Source organism: Lathyrus oleraceus, unplaced genomic scaffold (genome assembly GCF_024323335.1).
Source record: "Lathyrus oleraceus cultivar Zhongwan6 unplaced genomic scaffold, CAAS_Psat_ZW6_1.0 chrUn0682, whole genome shotgun sequence".
NCBI lineage: Eukaryota > Viridiplantae > Streptophyta > Magnoliopsida > Fabales > Fabaceae > Lathyrus > Lathyrus oleraceus.
Window position 1 is genome coordinate 1 of NW_026113073.1, and position 22,049 is coordinate 22,049.

At 34.0% G+C, this 22,049-nt stretch overlaps 3 pseudogenes; all 3 read right to left on the bottom strand.

Annotated features, from left to right (window-relative positions):
• Positions 1-166: 166 nt before the first annotated feature.
• On the bottom strand, positions 167-9,910 carry LOC127114836 (mitochondrial uncoupling protein 1-like; annotated as a pseudogene).
• Positions 2,242-11,864, bottom strand: LOC127114833 (uncharacterized; annotated as a pseudogene).
• A 22-nt stretch (positions 11,865-11,886) lies between these two features.
• Positions 11,887-21,945, bottom strand: LOC127114832 (mitochondrial uncoupling protein 1-like; annotated as a pseudogene).
• Between the last annotated feature and the right edge of the window lie 104 nt (positions 21,946-22,049).

The following is a 22,049-nucleotide window of genomic DNA, read 5'->3' on the forward strand; positions in this document are numbered from 1 at the left end:
TTCAAAATAATCTTTAGCTAGTTCAATTTGCAATGGTTGCAGTATAATACTCCAAGCACCCACCTCTTATCAATTTGATATGATCAAGTTCTGTGAATATTTTGTTTTATACAATTAAATGCTTAAATAAAAAAAGGGAAAGTAATAATAGCAGAAAAAACCATACATCATTTTTTAATGTTTTGACGAAACAACCATGGTGCTTTTGTAACTAGGATCTCCCGTCATTCTTGACTTCACCTGAAGACGAAAATTCGAAAAATTGAATTAGGGAAAAGGCAAAACGCATAGTTTAGAAGCTCACCAAGCAACTGAATGTAGTACATATAGTTAAACCACACTATAGATACAGATGAGACAATAAAAAGTGCACAATCAAACATTGATATCACAAGTAAACACTGATAAATTACCACGTCAACTGGGGAGCCAATACACACTGCAAAAAACCCGCCCAAAGAAGATGTGTAACAACGTTATCGGTGAAGCCTGGAATTTTCAAATGGTCTGCAGTAGAAGGAAAAAAAACAGGCTATTAAAATAAATGAAATTGGAGTAATAGCAAAATTTACGCAAAACGCAGTTAGTACTTTTACATTACCATCTTTCACTTGATCATAACTGGCTAGCTCAGCAGCATTAATGATAGCATTTCTTGCGACATTGGGGCCAATGCAGTCCAAAGTGTTCTGACTCCCTCCTGATTGTTTGATAGAGATTAAACAAGACTAATATGAGTTTGGATCTTAGAAAAGGACTAAAATCATCTTTATCTTTCACAAATCATAGAAGGTTAAAGGAAAATACCTGTTTCACACTTGTGAATAAGCATTCAATGATCCAGTGTAGCACTTGGCACGCCAGGAGGGAATTTTCCTTCTGCTTGAAGTCTAACTTTGACAAGATCGGTAGGATTTGCCACTGCAATTGCTACAGCAGCACCTGTTTGATAAAGAAAATCAAACAGGTTTCAGTATCATGATTACGCATTATGTATTGAGAGCTTTAGGAGAATATATTGGATTTACCAGTTGTTTAATGCAGCGAGAATTTTTTTCACCAATGGATCATCTCCAACATGGTCTTTTCCCACCATACAATTCTTACCTGTTAAATATCCCAAATAAGTCAAACAATCAGATTACATACGCTAAAAAGTAGATATATGAACTCAAATAAATAAACAATCTTTGAGACACAGTCAATACTCACAGGCTCGTATAACCCAATTCTTAACCCTCCATACAAACTAAGAACATTACCTCTAAGGGCCTCAAGACTGACATGATCATAGCAAAGGTGTGGTACCTACAAGTTTTCGGACGATCAGTAGTTATGATTCAAAAATAATCTTTAGCTAGTGATGTTGTTTTGATCCACTCTTGGGTTGAGAACCTTCCTAAGTTGGAAATGACCTCCAAAGATGTACCAATTGTATGCCCTGCAGCATCAACACCTTCATTTGTAACCTCAACTGTTGGCTCTTCCTATCAAATATGACCAACAAAAACAGTGAAATCAAAACACAATACACCCTTACCCGAATAATATAAAAAAAAAGTGCCAGAAACAGTCCATATTTATTATAGATTTGTGCAGTATTACATTTGTAACAAAACAATCACTTAGCATACATTCTAAAATCCAAATGAAGAGGCCAGATAAGACATTACTTGTAATGACCACAAGACTTCATTTTGATCTATTCATGTCAAGAGCGTACATACCTTCCTACAAGACTCGAACGAACAAGTTAGTTATCACTCCAAAATAATTTTGGGAAATAAAAGAGTAACATTTTAGAGTAAACAAAACGACGGAATTATAAAATGCATGATGTTATAAGCATAAAAGAGTGCATTGACCTTTATGGGAAGTCTTTTGAAAAGAGGAAAAAGAACAAGAATACAATGAGAAAGTCCTACTAAACCAAACTCCTATTTCTAGTTACTTTGGAAGATACCAACAAGTTTAAAGTAACTTATTTCTATGAATGCATTATCCTATATTGTGAGAACCCAATTCAAAAACGGAAATCACGATTTCAAACAAAATTAAAAGTTTACACTTCTGAAATATGAACACTGTGGCACAAATATATACAAGTAAAACTGTAAAATTTATCTATTATTATAAATCCAGAAACATAGAAAACAAAGCTATTATGAACTTCTGTACTCCAAATTAAAAACCAAATCAATAAAAACTATAGTTGAGCACCAATGGTGTATTTTAACATAGACATGATATGAAACTGTCCAAAGTCCAAGCAAATGAGTGAGTTTTTTTGTTCTTACTTCTTTTTCTGACACTGATTCTTGATCCATTTGAATCCGGCAGAGGTTCCACTCTTCACCTTCTGAGCACCTACCACAGCAGCTGACGAGCTTTGTCAGCACCGACGATTGCAACTGTTTTCGCTTTGCCCATACTAACCGACGCCATAGCTTTTGCATCTTCCATCTTGCCACTTCCGTTGCTCTTATTATTCTTCTTCACCATCACATCGTCCTCATACTCGTCGCTGCCAAGCCCACCATTTCCCCCATTGGTCAGACCAACTTGGTGCCTTGCTACCCATGTTGTTTCTTCCAAAAACCTTCAGAAAAAAAAATTCAATTTTATTGATTCTATTCGCTAATGCTATTACACACATTGTTCTAAACTACTGTCAGCAATTGTAGTCGTAGCTTCAACATTAGGTTTTAGGCCGCTGTTATGACTTAAATTTACGAGGATAGCTTAATCCAAAAACTAATCAGATGTTATACACATTTTACAGCTACAGTCATAACTAACATTTACAATTGCAATAAAATATGTTTAAAAAGATCTCTGCAACAACATTCCAAATGCAATTGCAATCCCATCACTAGAGCCAACCCCAAAAGACTAACCGATATAATACACATTGATAAGTTACAACCATAATATAAAGATTTTGAGATGTCTACAACAACAATGTAATTACAGTTGCGACCGCATCAGCCATTGTAATTACCTAAGACCGGCTGTGAATCCAATCCAAAGGCTAATAAAATTATGCACATTGTTCTAAATTACGGTCACCAACCACAATATAAAGGTTTTAGAGATTTATGCAACACATCACAACGCAATTGGGATCGCATCACTGCCACTGTTACGACCAAAGTCAAACACGAAGACAAATACAGAGCCCGACACAACACCAACACCAACCCATACACTCGAAACTAGTAATAATTTCAAAAAAGACTGAATAAAACTTACGCGTCGGTTCTACAGAGCTCATAACGTCAGCATTGGTCAGCATTACTAAAATCAAATAAACACTTCACACTTTCGGCGTTGATTACGACAGTTCATCAATATGGATATCCTATTCAATGCAAATTCGAGTCCAAAGAATGAACAAAAAAAATACAAAAATCAGGATTCAATAGATCTCTTAACGATTAAAACGAAAACTCAATTATTTCCGCAAGATCTCTCAATGAATTGAAAGCAACGAAAAGGCTTATCATTTTCCCCATGGCGGTTACACGAACATAATGAATCAATTACACAGAATTGCATGCATTGAGGTATTTTAGACAGAAAAAATAGGTTTTTTTTTTTTTGGTTTTTCTATCAAGAAACAACTGAAGCTATGAAATTAGATTGAAGATATGAAATTAAGAATAGAGATAGAGAATCACCTTGAAAATTGAGGAGAGAGGATGGGGATTGGAAGGAAGTGTAATGTAAGGAAGGAGATGGTGGTGACCAACAAGTCTGTGAAAAGAGGAAAAGAACAAGATATACGGTTGAAGTCATAGTTAACCCACACATACTAAATGCCATTCTATTTCTAGTTACTTTACCTGAAGGAGTTTGATCCTACTCATACGACACAACAATAGTAACAGATGGTGGATTCACAAATAACATTGGGGAAATAAAACAACGTACCTAACAGAGGCAATTGAAATGAATAAAAGTTGTTAGTTATTATCTAAATGACATCAACATCGTTGCCACAACAAAGCACAAATCCCAGAACATTAAAAACACACAATCAAAGTCCATCACAGTCAAAACACAATTAAGTAGTATCCTTTAATACACAACAAAAAACAATAAGTTCAAATCAAAAACCCAAACCGGTTTCACACTACTAAGCACCGACTCCCTGAACATGAATAGACACACTAACATAGAGACACCGATAATAATTTAAAAAAAATAAGTATCTGTGCAAGTGTATCGACACTAACACAGCGACAGATAATAATTTTAAAAATAAATACCTGTGCAGTGTCTGAAACATAGAGACGCTGTTTTAAGATGTGTCAGTGCTACATAATAGTTTTTACGCAACAGATGATAACACAAAAACAGATTACAAAGTAAAGAGAATTCCCCATCTAATGAAAACCTAAAGAAAAGGAATAATATATAGCAACATGCATATATGTACCTCAGCGAAACATGCAGAGAAAGCACTACTGGCGAAAGTGCCGGCAAAGGAGATATCAGAATTACTGCCACCACTCCCCACCAGAGCTTCAAAAATAAAATGTTATAGTTAGTGAAAAAAACAGTTTAGAGCGAAAACGAGAGAAAGAAGAAGTAGAAAAATGGTTTGAGAGAGAGGAAGAAGGAGAAACCTGAAATTTGCACAATTGTGAAGGAGAGAAAGAACTGAAAGGTTTTTATATGCACTGATCGTCAATGAGAAATTAAATAAAGTAAGTGTGGACATAAATTAAATAAATTAAGCAAGACAAGTAATAAATAAAAGCGATAAAATAAGAAGTGACCCAACTCAATCTCACTAAAGTGAGATAACCCCCGATGTGACAAAGAATAAGTTCATTTAATCATTGCATAGTCCATAAAAGACCTGAATAATATCTGAAAAAAAGTTCAAGTCAAGAAAAGGTTTCACGATTTTATAAAAACTTGTACGTTAATAAATGAAATCAACGAATGAACCTGAATAATTTGTTGAGCACAACAAATCAAACCAAATAAAATAGGCAAACAGAAGAACATTACCTCTAAGGACTTCAAGACTGACATGGTCATAGCAAAGGTGTGGTATCTACAAAGTATCGGACGATCAAGTTAGTTATGGATTCAAAATAATCTTTAGCTAGTGATGTTGGTTTGATCACACTCTTGGGGTTGAGAACCTTCCTAAGTTTGAAACACGACCTTTAAAGATGTACCAATTGTATCCCTGCAGCATCAAAACCTTCATTTGTAACCTCAACGGCTGGCTCCCCTATCAATATGACCAAAAGAAACAGTGAAATCAAAACACAATACAACCGTTATCGGTATAATATAAAAAAGAAAGTGCGAGAACTGCTCAATATTTGTTATGGATTTGTGCAGTATTTACTACTTGTAACAAACAATCACTTTGCATTTATTGTAAAAATCAAATGAAAAGAAGCAATAGAAGAACATTACTTGTAATGACCTCAAGACTCATTTTGATCTATTCCTGACAAGAGCGTACATACCTTCCTACAAAGATTCGGACGAATAAGTTAGTTATCACTTCAAATAATTTTGGAAAATAAAAAGAGAACATTTTAGAGTAAACAAAAAGACGAATTATACCAACACATGATGTTATAAGCATAAAAGAGTGACATTGACCTTTATGGAAGTCTTTGAAAAAGAAAAAGAACAACATACAGATAGAAAGTCCTACTAACCAAACATAGTATTTATAGTTTACCTTTGGATGATACCACCAAAATTTACTTTCTATGAATGCATTATCTATATTAATTATAGTTTTTTTTTTACAAATAGTCTACGAGACAAACTTGCAAAGTAGAATTCATAAAAAAAATTGTTATGTTATAACATTGTTGTGCAATCTCTTAGTGAATAGCTTTATTAAACATGCACTTAGGTATTGTTTTCGAAATCCATAATTTAGTGGACATAGGTAGATAGCACAAAGAAATCACGTAGACGAAAACAAATTCGCTGATTTGTAAACAACTATTTGTAGTATTATACTAATACAAATTATAAAGAGAAGTAGTTAAAGCAACAAAAATTCATATGATGAGCCTCATATTTTAAGAAAAACTACACACATGCATTGTTTTAAAGCTTGCAAAGGAAGAAAAAAAATATTAATTGTAAATTCAAAATAATATTAGTAAAAAAAAAGAACATACTACCTTAGATATCCTCCAACAAATCATGAGAACTTCACAATTTCATAGACAATTGTTGAAATATGAGATTGAGGGACATTTGAATATACAATATGTCTGAATAACATTACGAAGATTGTATTATACGGTATATTAATTAATTACATAAGGATATGCAATGTATATTCTATTAATTCTAGATAGGTAAGAAATATTCAATGGAATATTCTCTATACAAATATTAACACTCCCCCTCAAATTTGAACATATAAGCTAAATGCACTAAGCTTGCCACATATATAATTAGTTTTAGGATCTCGTTGGGATTTTGTAAACACATACCAATTGATCATTAGAGTTTGACAAACTTGTGACAATGTCGTTTATTCTATCTTCTCTCTGACAATGTTTGGTCCTCTCATGAAACCTGGATTCAAAACATACGTAATGGAACTTGGTTATCACAAATAAGGGTCATGGTCTATTTTTTCAAATTGAAGTTCTTTGAGCAGTTGATTCAACCAAACGACCTCACATGTTACTAGTGTCATAACCTTATATTCTACCTCAGCCTTTGATCTTGCAACTACATTCTTTGAGCAGTTGATTCAACCAAACGACCTCACATGTTACTAGTGTCATAACCTTATATTCTACCTCAGCACTATCTTGCAACTACATTCTGTTTCTTACTTTTATAGGAATTAGGTTTCCTTCAACAAATAAACTACTCAGAGGTAATCGTCTAACAATGGGTAAGTTTTCCCAATCAGGTCTGATATCCAACTATCTGAGTATGTCCTTTATTTTCATAAGAGACATTTTCCTGGAGAACCTTTAATGTATCTTAGAATCCAAAAAATAGCGTTCATATGTTCTTAGAAAGGAGAATTTAAGAACTACTTCACCACACTAACCGAAAAAGAAATGTTGGGACGTGTGACTGTGAGATAATTTAACTTTCCAACTAATATCCTATACATCCTTAATTCATATAGAAGCTCCCCCTGATTAGGTAGAATTTTAACACTTGAATCCATAAGAGTATTAACTGGTTTAGTATTCTACAAACTTGTTTCTTCAAAAGTATCCATAATATATTTTCCCGGAGAAATTACCATATCATCTTTAGATTTAACTACCTCAATACCCAAAAATATAGGAGTTTACCAAGGTCTTTCGTCTGAAATTTATTCGATAGATGTTATTTCAACTGGAATATTCTCTTTGATGTATCTCAGAATCCAAAAATAGCGTTCATGTGTTCTTAGAAAGGAGAATTTAAGAAATAATTTACCACGTTAACTGGAAAAGTTTTATTTTCCTGAGATTTCTGTTAGCACCACCACCTGAGACCATTCTCATAAAATTCTACTCTTGCTTAGTTGAGCTTAGGCCGATTCCAAGCTTTTGACAAACTTTTTAGTCTGCGTCAAAACAAAAAACATAGGAATTAAAACAGCAAAATTTGTAGGTTAATTGTGAGAATGTATGTTAGAACAAAGAACATAGTCAATTAACACATAAATGTCACTATCAATGCTTGGGTACGTTCATAACAACAGTTGGACTCATGTTTGGTTTTGATTAAATTAAAAATTGTTATTTTATTTTGATCCAAATTTTGGATCTATCACAAAGTACTCAACTCATACCTGTTCTAGAGTTAAAAACATGATCACATTCCAAGATCCTAGCCGTCCGAAATTTGGTATGAATCCCTTATAAAGGCTAAAGGTCCCTGCAAAACCAATCAAATGACATACCGATTTCAATATTTCTCCAATTAAAACATAAGTTATTGGAGAATTCCTTCACCACTTCCACAACAGAGAGTTATGCAAAGAAAAAAAAGCATATTATGTAACGTAGAGAAGCGTAAGAAAATTAGAAATGAAAGTTAGAACGGAAATAATAGAAATAAGAAATGAAAGTGAACAGTTTTATGTTAGCATATAAGCAGGCGTGAGAAATGAGAATGTTTAAAGATGCCATGAAAACTGAAAGTTCAAATGATGTTAGTTCAATTTGCAATGGTTGCAGATAATACTCCAAGCACCCACCTCTTATCAATTTGATATGATCAAGTTCTGTGAAGTATTTTGTTTTATACAATTAATGCTTAAATAAAGAAAAGGGAAAAGTAATAATAGCAGAAAAAACCATACATCATTTTTTAATGTTTTGACGAAACAATCAATGGTGCTTTTGTAACTAGGATCTCCCGTCATTCTTGACTTCACCTGAAGAAGAAAATTCGAAAAATTGAATTAGGGAAAAGGCAAAACTGCATAGTTTAGAAGCTCACCAAGCAACTGAATGTAGTACATATAGTTAACACACTATAGATAACATGATGAGACAATAAAAAGTGCACAATCAAACATTGATATTCACAAGTAAACACTGATAAATTACCACGTCAACTGGGGAGCCAATACACACTGCAAAAAAACCCCGCCCAAGACAAGAAAGAAGATGTGTAACAACGTTATCGGTGAAGCCTGGAATTTTCAAAATGGTCTGCAGTAGAAGGAAAAAAACAGGCTATTAAAATAAATGAAATTGAAGTAATAGCAAAATTTAACTCAAAAACGCAGTTTAGTATCTTTTACATTACCTCTTTCACTTGATCAGAACTGGCTAGCTCAGCAGCATTAATGATAGCATTTCTTGCGACATTGGGGCCAATGCCAGTCCAAAGTGTTCTGACTCCCTCCTGATTGTTTGATAGAGATTAAACAAGACTAATTATGAGTTTGGATCATAGAAAAGTAAAATCATCTTTATCTTTCACAAATCATAGAAGGCTAAAGGAAAATACCTGTTTCACAATTGTTGAATAAGCATTCAATGATCCAGTGTAGCGCCTTGGCACGCCAGGAGGCAATTTTCCTTCTGCTTGAAGTCTAACTTTGACAAGATCGGTAGGATTTGCCACTGCAATTGCTACAGCACACCTGTTGATAAAGAAAAATCAAACAGGTTTCAGTATCATGATTACGCATTATGTATTGAGAGCTTTAGGAGAAATATAATTGGATTTACCAGTTGTTAATGCAGCGAGAATTTTTTTCACCAATGGAGCATCTCCAACATGGTCTTTCCCAACATACAAATTCTTAACCTGTTAAATATCCCAAATAATTCAAACAATCAGATTGCATATGCTAAAAAGTAGATATATGAACTCAAATAAATAAACAATCTTTGAGACACAGTCAATACTCACTGGCTCGTATAACCCAATTCTTAAACCTCCATACAAACATAAGACATTACCTCTAAGGGCCTCAAGACTGACATGATCATAGCAAAGGTGTGGTACCTACAAAGTATCGGACGATCAAGTTAGTTATGGATTCAAAATATCTTTAGCTAGTGATGTTGGTTTGATCATACTCTTGGGGTTGAGAACCTTCCTAAGTTGGAAATGACCTCCAAAGATGTACCAATTGTATGCCCTGCAGCATCAACAACTTCATTTGTAACCTCAACTGTTGGCTCTCCCTATCAAATATGACCAAAAAAAACAGTGAAATCAAAACACAATACAACCCTTACCCGAATAATATAAAAAAGAAAGTGCCAGAAACAATCCAATATTTATTATAGATTTGTGCAGTATTTACTATTTGTAACAAAACAATCACTTAGCATACATTCTAAAAACCAAATGAAAAGAGGCCATAGAAGAACATTACTTGTAATGACCACAAGACTCATTTTGATCTATTCATGTCAAGAGCGTACATACCTTCCTACAAAGACTCGAACGAACAAGTTAGTTATCACTCCAAAATAATTTTGGGAATAAAAAGAGTAACATTTAGAGTAAACAAAACGACGGAATTATAAAAATGCATGATGTTATAAGCATAAAAAGAGTGGCATTGACCTTTATGGGAAGTCTTTTGAAAGAGGAAAAAAACAAGATACAATGAGAAAGTCCTACTAAACCAAACATCCTATTTCTAGTTACCTTTGGAAGATACCAACAAGTTAAAGTAACTTACTTTCTATGAATGCATTATCTATATTGTGAGAACCAAATCAAAAACGGAAATCACGATTTCAAACAAAATTAAAAGTTTACACTTCTGAAATATGAACACTGTGGCACAAATAATATAAAAGTAAAACTGTAAAATTTATCTATGATTATAAATCCAGAAACATAGAAAACAAAGCTATTATGAACTTCTGTACTCCAAATTAAAAACCAAATCAATAAAAACTATAGTTGAGCACCAATGGTGTATTTAAAATAGACATGATATGAAACTGTCCAAAGTCCAAGCAAATGAGTGAGTTTTTTTGTTCTTACTTCTATTTCTGACACTGATTCTTGATCCATTTGAATCCGGCAGAGGTTCCACTCTTCACCTTCTGAGCACCTACCACAGCAGCTGACTTAGCTTTGTCAGCACCGACGATTGCAACTGTTTTCGCTTTGCCCATACTAACCGACGCCATAGCTTTTGCATCTGCCATCTTGCCACTTCCGTTGCTCTTATTATTCTTCTTCACCATCACATCGTCCTCATACTCGTCGCTGCCAAGCCCACCATTTCCCCATTGGTCAGACCAACTTGGTGCCTTGCTACCCATGTTGTTTCTTCCAAAAACCTTCAGAAAAAAAAAATTCAAATTTTTATTGATTCTATTCGCTAATGATATTACACACATTGTTCTAAACTACTGTCAGCAATTGTAGTCGTAGCTTCAACATTAAGGTTTTAGGCCGCTGTTATGACTTAAATTTACGAGGATAGCTTAATCCAAAAAACTAATCAGATGTTATACACATTTTTACAGACTACAGTCATAACTACATTTACAATTGCAATATAAATATGTTTAAAAGATCTCTGCAACAACATTCCAAATGCAATTGCAATCCCATCACTAGAGCCAACCCAAAAGACTAACCATATAATACACATTGATAAGTTACAACCATAATATAAAGATTTTAGAGATGTCTACAACAACAATGTAATTACAGTTGCGACCGCATCAGCCATTGTAATTACCTAAGACCGGCTGTGAATCCAATCCAAAAGGCTAATAAAATATTATGCACATTGTTCTAAATTACGGTCACCAACCACAATATAAAGGTTTTAGAGATTTATGCAACAACATCACAACTGCAATTGGGATCGCATCACTGCCACTGTTATGACCAAAGTCAAACACGAAGACAAATACAGAGACACCGACACAACACCAACACCAACCCATACACATCGAAACTAGTAATAATTTCAAAAAAGGACTGAATAAAACTTACGCGTCGGTGCTACAGAGCTCATAACGTCAGCATTGGTCAGCATTACTAAAATCAAATAAACACTTCACACGTTCGGCGTTGATTACGACAGTTCATCAATATGGATATCCTATTCAATGCAAATTCGAGTACCAAAGAATTGAACAAAAAAAATACAAAAAATCAGGATTCAATAGATCTCTTAACGAATTAAAACGAAAACTCAATTAGTTCCGCAAGATCTCTCAATGAATTGAAAGCAACGAAAAGGGCTTATCAATTTTCCCCATGGCGGTTACACGAACAGTAATTGAATCAATTACACAGAATTGCATGCATTGAGGTATTTTAGAACAGAAAAAATAGGTTTTTTTTTTTTTGGTTTTTCTATCGAGAAACAACTGAAGCTATGAAATTAGATTGAAGATATGAAATTAAGAATAGAGAGAGAGAATCACCTTGAGAAATTGAGGAGAGAGGATGGGGATTGGAAGGAAGTGTAATGTAAGGAAGGAAGATGGTGGTGACCAACAAGTCTGTGAAAAAGGAAAAAGAACAAGATACGGTTAGGAAGTCATAGTTAACCACACATACTAAATGCCATTCTATTTCTAGTTACTTTACATGAAGGAGTTTGATCCTACTCATCACGACACAACAATAGTAACAGATGGATGGATTCAAAATAACATTGGGGAAATAAAACAACGTACCTATCAGAATCAATTGAAATGAATAAAAAGTTGTTAGTTATTATCTAAATGACATCAAGATTGCGATTTTCCTCATTCTTTCAGCATCCATGGCTTCTTGAGTGTTGTTGATGAGACGAAACAGTTCTAATCGCATCTCACCAAGCTAAATAATTTCATCCATTAACCACCGTAAGCGTGTTTTCTGCGGTGGTGAGGAAGTATGATGAGGTGACGATAGTGTGATCATGTGAGGAATCTCATCATCTAAAAACTGTATCTTTCGTTTTTTATTAGGTTTTGGTGCCGCTGGGGGTGACGTAAATGAAATCTGAGAACATGGTGATGAATGTGGTGAGTCCATCAGAAGAGAACACATCAAAGATTGAGAAAAAGATTATTAGAGAAAAATGAGAAATAAAATAAACAAGACAGAAAATATGGTTATCAAATGAATATTCAATTTAGTATTGAGTAAAGTTACGACTCACATGTATCATAGGATATTGATATACAAGAAGAACAAGCCAACCACTATAGAAAGAGTTATTCCACAAAATTAGCTAATTCTGATTGAACCATATTTAGTATTACAGTAACTTACCATCAACATAAGTAAAAACAAAAACAACAGAAATACAACGTAACTGTTTTTACTAGAATTCTGCATCTAACTTGTTTTTACTAGAATGGAAAACATCCATACGTAACTGTTTCAGTTCAATTGAAACCTACACAAACGACAAGAATTGCCTACATTCAACCAATCTTGAATACAATCCTTATGAAACATATGCAAACATGGCAGACAGACACCAACCTTAAAATCTTCGAAACAAATACTACATTAACCGCATCAATAATTTCATTCATTAACCGTAAGCGTGTTTTCTGCAGTGGTGAGGGAGTACGATGAGGTGACGATAGTGTGATCATGTGAGGAATCTCATCATCTAAGAACTCTATCTTTTGTTTCTTAATCAGCATTAAATAGATGAAGAATAACTCACAATTTCCATTGTTTGCGTCATCTTCGATCAACCGAATCACTAGGGTTGAGGCATGACTCCACACTTCAAGCTCAGCCTGACCCAGGAACCAGTTGTCACCCAACATTTTCACCCTCTGCCCATTTCCAATGTTCCAGCAGACCCTCGAGTCAATGACACTCATCCACTCGTAGTTGGGTTGAGGAACGGATGGTGCTTCCAATAGGGTAGGCCGCAGGCTGCTTCTGTTCTTGAACACTCTAGCAGCTTGTTGAGCATGATCAAAGGCGTCCCTGCATCACTTTCTATATCTCATGGAACCGATCACAGCAAACCAAACTTCCTACCATTTCCTTTCTGTTTCATCATACTCATGAACATAGCATGACACGGCAAAGGTGTGGTACCTGCAAAAACTCCGACGGTCAAGTTATGAATTCAAAATAATATTGTAAATAAAAGAACATAGTATTTTAGATATTCTCCCGCAGATCATGACAAGTTTACAATTGCATATTCAAATATTGAGAAAGATTATCCATAAAACCATAACAAGGGTATATTAAGTCAACCGTGCAATTTTTCTTATAGATTGCAGAAGGAGATGGATAATTTTAAATGAACTGCAGCAATGTTGTATCGAGTAAAGCTGAGACAATGACAAATCCCTGCAACCACATTTGAAGGAAAACCACTTCAGCAAATTAGTACAAATCAGAAAATATGCAGGATAACTTTTGACCTACATATTGTAACCACATTGAAGTAATAATAAAAAGATTTTGGTAGTCATAGTTGGAAATTACTGGGATCTGAAATGAATTATAAACCATATGCAATTCTTCAAGTTGATGTACATCAATATCTATTAAAGACAGAGTTACCACATATGGATAACAATGACCAGAACAAGGCACTGGAAATTTCATATTATGGATTTCAAACTTTTCTTTATGCACTAATTAATAAATTAACCTATACAATACGGACATGAGACACGACAGTGACACGTCAACACCAGTAATAATTTGAAAAAATTAATCAATTGAATGTGGATGTGTCAGTGTCAGGAAGTGTCAGGAACCAACACGTGCCTGACTTTGGACACACCTTTGATTGGAGGTGTAGGTACTACAAATCAATTAACAAATTTATGTGATATAATCTAAACAAATACATGAAACTCTATATGAAAAATACCTGGGATGCAGACCCAATTATACTTCCAAATCAAAGGTTCCCTGCATCACTTTCTATTCTCATGGAACCGATCACCAATTACAATAAATTCAGGAAAAATAACCTGAACAAGTGAACTAAGGCAGCCAAATTTAATATGGAAGAAATATTGAATTTAGACAAAGAATAAGCTCATTTAATCATTGCATAGTCCAAAAAAGACCTGAATAATATCTGGAAAAAAGTTCAAGTCAAGAAAAGGCTTCAGGATTTTATAAAACTTGTACATTAATAAATGAAATCAACGAATGAACCTGAATAATTTGTTGAGCACAAACAAATCAAACCAAATTAAAATAGGCAAACAGAAGAACATTACCTCTAAGGACTTCAAGACTGACATGGTCATAGCAAAGGTGTGGTATCTACAAAGTATCGGATGATCAAGTTAGTTATGGATTCAAAATAATCTTTAGCTAGTGATGTTGGTTTGATCACACTCTTGGGGTTGAGAACCTTCCTAAGTTTGAACACGACCTCTAAAGATGTACCAATTGTATGCCCTGCAGCATCAAAACCTTCATTTGTAACCTCAACGGCTGGCTCTCCCTATCAAATATGACCAAAAGAAACAGTGAAATCAAAACACAATACAACCCTTATCAGTATAATATAAAAAAGAAAGTGCGAGAAACTGCTCAATATTTGTTATGGATTTGTGCAGTATTTACTACTTGTAACAAAACAATCACTTTGCATTTATTGTAAAAACCAAATGAAAAGAAGCAATAGAAGAACATTACATATAATGACCTCAAGACTCATTTTAATCTATTCATGACAAGAGCGTACATACCTTCCTACAAAGATTCGGACGAACAAGTTAGTTATCACTTCAAAATAATTTTGGAAAATAAAAAGAGTAACATTTTAGAGTAAACAAAAAGACGAAATTATAACAACACATGATGTTATAAGCATAAAAGAGTGACATTGACCTTTATGGGAAGTCTTTGAAAAATGAAAAAGAACAACATACAGATAGAAAGTCCTACCTAACCAAACATAGTATTTATAGTTACCTTTGGATGATACCAACAAAATTTACTTTCTATGAATGCATTATCTATATTAATTATAGTTTTTTTTTTTACAAATAGTCTACGAGACAACTTGCAAAGTAGAATTCATAAAAAAAAAATGTTATGTTATAAACATTGTTGTGCAATCTCTTAGTGAATAGCTTTATTATACATGCACTTAGGTATTGTTTCAAAATCCATAATTTAGTGGACATAGGTAGATAGCACAAAGAAATCGCGTAGACGAAAACAAATTCACTGATTTTGTAAACAAATATTTGTAGTATTATACTAATACAAATTATAAAAGAGAAGTAGTTAAAAGCAACAAAAATTCATATAATGAGCATCATCATATTTTAAGAAAAAACTACACACATGCATTGTTTTAAATCTTGCAAAGGAAGAAAAAAAAATATTAATTGTAAATTCAAAATAATATTAGTAAAAAAAAAGAACATACTACCTTAGACATCCTCCAACAAATCATGAGAACTTCACAATTTCATAGACAAATTGTTGAAATATGAGATTGAGGGACATTTGAATATACAATATGTCTGAATAACATTACGAAGATTGTATTATACGGTATATTATATTAATTACATAAGGAATATGCAATGGTATATTCTATTATATTCTAGATAGGTTAAGAAATATTCAATGGAATATTCTCTATACAAATATTAACACTCCCCCTCAAATTTGAACATATAAGCTAAATGCACTAAGCTTGCCACATATATAATTAGTTTTAGGATCTCGTTGGAATTTTGTAAACACATACCAATTGATCATTAGAGTTGACAAAACTTGTGACAATGTCGTTTGATTCTATCTTCTCTCTGACAATGTTTGTTCCTCTCATGAAACCTGGATTCAAAACAATACGTAATGGAACTTGGTTATCACAAATAAGGGTCATGGTCTTATTTTTTCAAATTGAAGTTCTTTGAGCAGTTGATTCAACCAACCTCACATGTTACTAGTGTCATAACCTTATATTCTACCTCAGCACTTGATCTTGCAACTACATTATGTTTCTTTCTTTTATAGGATATTAGGTTTCCTTCAACAAATAAACAATACTCAGAGGTAAATCGTCGAACAATGGGTGAGTTTTCCCAATCAGCGTTAGGATATCCAACTATCTGAGTATGTCCTTTATTTTCATAAATGAGACATTTTCCTGGAGAACCTTTAATGTATCTTAGAATCCAAAAAATAGCGTTCATGTGTTCTTAGAAAGGAGAATTTAAGAACTACTTCACCACACTAACCGAAAAAGAAATGTTGGGACATGTGACTGTGAGATAATTTAACTTTCCAACTAATATCCTATACATCCTTAATTCATATAGAAGCTCCCCCTGATTAGGTAGAATTTTAACACTTGAATCCATAAGAGTATTAACTGGTTTAGCATTCTACAAACTTGTTTCTTCAAAAGTATCCATAACATATTTCCCCGGAGAAATTACCATATCATCTTTAGATTTGACTACCTCAATACCCAAAAAATATAGGAGTTTACCAAGGTCTTTCGTCTGAAATTTATTCGATAGATGTTATTTCAACTGGAATATTCTCTTTGATGTATCTCAGAATCCAAAAAATAGCGTTCATGTGTTCTTAGAAAGGAGAATTTAAGAAATAATTTACCACGTTAACTGGAAAAGTTTTATTTTCCTGTGATTTCTGTTAGCACCACCACCTGAGACCATTCTCATAAAATTCTACTCTTGCTTAGTTGAGCTTAGGCCGATTCCAAGCTTTTGACAAACTTTTTAGTCTGCGTCAAAACAAAAAACATAGGAATTAAAACAGCAAAATTTGTAGGTTAATTGTGAGAATGTATGTTAGAACAAAGAACATAGTCAATTAACACATAAATGTCACTATCAATGCTTGGGTACGTTCATAACAACAGTTGGACTCATGTTTGGTTTTGATTAAATTAAAAATTGTTATTTTATTTTGATCCAAATTTTGGATCTATCACAAAGTACTCAAGTCATACCTGTTCTAGAGTTAAAAACATGATCACATTCCAAGATCCTAGCCGTCCGAAATTTGGTATGAATCCCTTATAAAAGGCTAAAGGTCCCTGCAAAACCAATCAAATGACATACCGATTTCAATATTTCTCCAATTAAAACATAAGTTATTGGAGAATTCCTTCACCACTTCCACAACAGAGAGTTATGCAAAGAAAAAAAAGCATATTATGTAACGTAGAAATGAAAGTGAACAGTTTTATGTTAGCATATAAGCAGGCGTGAGAAATGAGAATGTTTAAAGATGCCATGAAAACTGAAAGTTCAAATCGTGTTAGTTCAATTTGCAATGGTTGCAGATAATACTCCAAGCACCCACCTCTTATCAATTTGATATGATCAAGTTCTGTGAAGTATTTTGTTTTATACAATTAATGCTTAAATAAAGAAAAGGGAAAAGTAATAATAGCAGAAAAAACCATACATCATTTTTTAATGTTTTGACGAAACAATCAATGGTGCTTTTGTAACTAGGATCTCCCGTCATTCTTGACTTCACCTGAAGAAGAAAATTCGAAAAATTGAATTAGGGAAAAGGCAAAACTGCATAGTTTAGAAGCTCACCAAGCAACTGAATGTAGTACATATAGTTAACACACTATAGATAACATGATGAGACAATAAAAAGTGCACAATCAAACATTGATATTCACAAGTAAACACTGATAAATTACCACGTCAACTGGGGAGCCAATACAGACTGCAAAAAAACCCGCCCAAGACCAGAAAGAAGATGTGTAACAACGTTATCGGTGAAGCCTGGAATTTTCAAAATGGTCTGCAGTAGAAGGAAAAAAAACAGGCTATTAAAATAAATGAAATTGGAGTAATAGCAAAATTTAACTCAAAAACGCAGTTTAGTATCTTTTACATTACCTCTTTCACTTGATCATAGCTGGCTAGCTCAGCAGCATTAATGATAGCATTTCTTGCGACATTGGGGCCAATGCCAGTCCAAAGTGCTCTGACTCCCTCCTGATTGTTTGATAGAGATTAAACAAGACTAATTATGAGTTTGGATCATAGAAAAGGACAAAAATCATCTTTATCATTCACAAATCATAGAAGGTTAAAGGAAAATACCTGTTTCACAATTGTTGAATAAGCATTCAATGATCCAGTGTAGCGCCTTGGCACGCCAGGAGGCAATTTTCCTTCTGCTTGAAGTCTAACTTTGACAAGATCGGTAGGATTTGCCACTGCAATTGCTAGCAGCACCTGTTGATAAAGAAAAATCAAACAGGTTTCAGTATCATGATTACGCATTATGTATTGAGAGCTTTAGGAGAAATATAATTGGATTTACCAATTGTTAATGCAGCGAGAATTTTTTTCACCAATGGAGCATCTCCAACATGGTCTTTCCCAACATACAAATTCTTAACCTGTTAAATATCCCAAATAATTCAAACAATCAGATTGCATACGTTAAAAAGTAGATATATGAACTCAAATAAATAAACAATCTTTGAGACACAGTCAATACTCACAGGCTCGTATAACCCAATTCTTAAACCTCCATACAAACATTGACGGTGTAACCCTGGCACAATTCCCTTCCAGAGCGCTGAAAGACCCTCTTCCCTGGCAATGGTTCCAACTGTTCCCAGCATTGCCCTTATATTTAGGTAAGTTTATCGTGTCACCAGCTACAGCTTGCTTTTGAAGCTGAAGCCTAACTTTGGCAGTGTCCAGAGGAATAGTACATATCTATATCAAAGATAAATTTGAGGATGTAATATTCAATATACGTTAGAACGAATTCTTGAAAAAGCACTACAACATGACATCTAACAAGCAAACGGAAGATGCAAAACAGCATAGTGTATATATGATAAGCTGAATCGATCTCCTTAAACAAGGAAAATTTGTGAATAAATCGAAAATTGTTGCATGGGAAAATTTATAGAAAACTATTCAACTATTGTGCCATTCTTCGCTGCTGATTCAGTCAGTGAATATCAAATACAGCATTTTCAAAAAATTTCCTCCCAAACAGATAATTAAGACTTTCAACAAAACAATCGATTTATCCCAACATCCAATTCCAAGATCTGCAACTACAAATCACCGAGCATAGACCAATCGTAATTAATCAACATTACATCTTGAAAATAACAGCCATGAGTGTAAAGCAAAATCCTTTAATAACATAAGAGCCCTTGACAAAAACATTTCCTATGTGCCTATACATGTTTGGAATCACAGTGAGTTTGAGAAGTCACAGCAGAACTATAATTCTATTGAATCTCCAAATTTTAGGTTTTGCCAAAATCTCGTGCTTCTGCCAAACTCAATGTCAATCCAAACACCCACTAAGACTAACCACTAGCAATTGGATACGCTCAACCACAAATTGAGCCAACCTTCATGAAAAGCTTATCATCAAAAACAAATTTGCACACCAACTCATATTCAACTTAACTCTGACCAATCAAAAGGGTAGTAATAATCAAAGTAAAAGAAAAAAAATGCAACTTAGATAACTACAAAAAAATCACATTCACTAGTTCATCCAATTTTCTGACCCACTACTATAGATCTATGTAACACCAACACTTAAGGTCCAAGATGCGTCCATGTCTGATACAACACAAGACACGTGAGGTTACGTTTACATAATTTTCTCCGATTACAACAACCCGTCAACATCGTATGCCACAACAAAAGCACAAATTCCCAGAACATTAAAAACACACAAATCAAAGTCCATCACAGTCAAAACACAATTAAGTAGTATCCTTTAATACACAACAAAAAACAATAGGTTCAAATTCAAAAACCCAAACCGGTTTCACACTACTAAGCACCGACTCCCTGAACATGAATAGACACTAACATAGAGACACCGATAATAATTTAAAAAAATAAGTATCTGTGCAAGTGTATCGACACTAACACAGCGACACAGATAATAATTTTAAAAAATAAATATTTGTGCAAGTGTCTGAAACATAGAGGCGCTGTTTTAAGATGTGTCAGTGCTACATGATAGTTTTTACACAACAAGATGATAACAAAGTAAAGAGAATTCCCAATCTAATGAAAACCTAAAGAAAAGGGAATAAATATATAGCGACATGCATATATGTACCTCAGCGAAACATGCAGAGAAAGCACTACTGGCGAAAGTGCCGGCAAAGGAGATATCAGAATTACTGCCACCACCTCCCACCATAGCTTCAAAAGTAAAAATATTATAGTTAGTGAAAAAAACAGTTAAGAGCGAAATCGAGAGAAAGAAGAAGTAGAAAAATGGTTTGAGAGAGAGGAAGAAGGAGAAAACCTGAAATTTTGCACAATTGGGAAGGAGAGAAAGAACTGAAAGGTTTTTATGCCACTGATCGCCAATGAGAAATTAAATAAAGTAAAGTGTGGACATAAATTAAATAACTTAAAGCAAGACAAGTAAAATAAATAAAAGCGATAAAATAAGAAGTGACCCAACTCAATCTCACTAAAGTGAGATAACCCCCCGATGTGACGGATTACCTCCTGGTTAAGGGCTGATGAGTCATGGCTTCTCCTATAGCGGCCGCCATGTGCAACGCCATGTGTACAATATTTGCCGAAAAACCCTCATTTTTGGTTTTTTTGCTTCGTTTCTTCGAAAAGGGTCCCGAAAGAGCTAAATATCTGAAAACAACATAAAAGAGAGCATAATACAAACAAAATGATAATAAAGTCCTAATAAACATGTGAAATCCGAGTCAAAAATACGGTGTGATTCAGTGTGATCAAATTCTCCCACACGTAAACCTTTGTTTGTCCTCAAACAAAACACTTTATAGTTTATGCAAAAAAAACAATATCAACTAGACTTAATTCAAGGCAAAAAGACTTATGGTGGGGTAATGCGGTCGTAGGCTTCTTTTCGTTTTCTTAAAGTCCTTTTCATTCAAGTGCAATCACATTAAGCCCGTTATCCGTACATACTCATAGTAAAGTGACCGGTTAGTGACTATGATCTTAAGCATGGGACTCTGGTACATAAGTTGGTGTAACCCATTTATTTAACCCAATTTGCAGTTGTGGGGGATTGGATCGTAATCCACCCTACCAAGTTCAGCACCAGATACCTCTGAACCAACCAACAATAGGCATATTCTTATATATATATATATATATTTTTTTTCTAAGCATGGGGCTCTGGTACATAAGTTGGTGTAACCCCTTTATTTAACCCAATTTGCAGTTGTGGGGGATTGGATCGTAATCCACCCTTCCAAGTTCAGCACCAGATACCTCTGAACCAACCAACAATAGGCATATTCTTATATATATATATATATGGGGCTCTGGTACATAAGTTGGTGTAACCCCTTTATTTAACCCAATTTGCAGTTGTGGGGGATTGGATCGTAATCCACCCTTCCAAGTTCAGCACCAGATACCTCTGAACCAACCAACAATAGGCATATTCTTATATATATATATATATGGGGCTCTGGTACATAAGTTGGTGTAACCCCTTTATTTAACCCAATTTGCAGTTGTGGGGGATTGGATCGTAATCCACCCTACCAAGTTCAGCACCAGATACCTCTGAACCAACCAACAATAGGCATATTCTTTTATATATATATATATATATATATATATATATATATATATATATATATA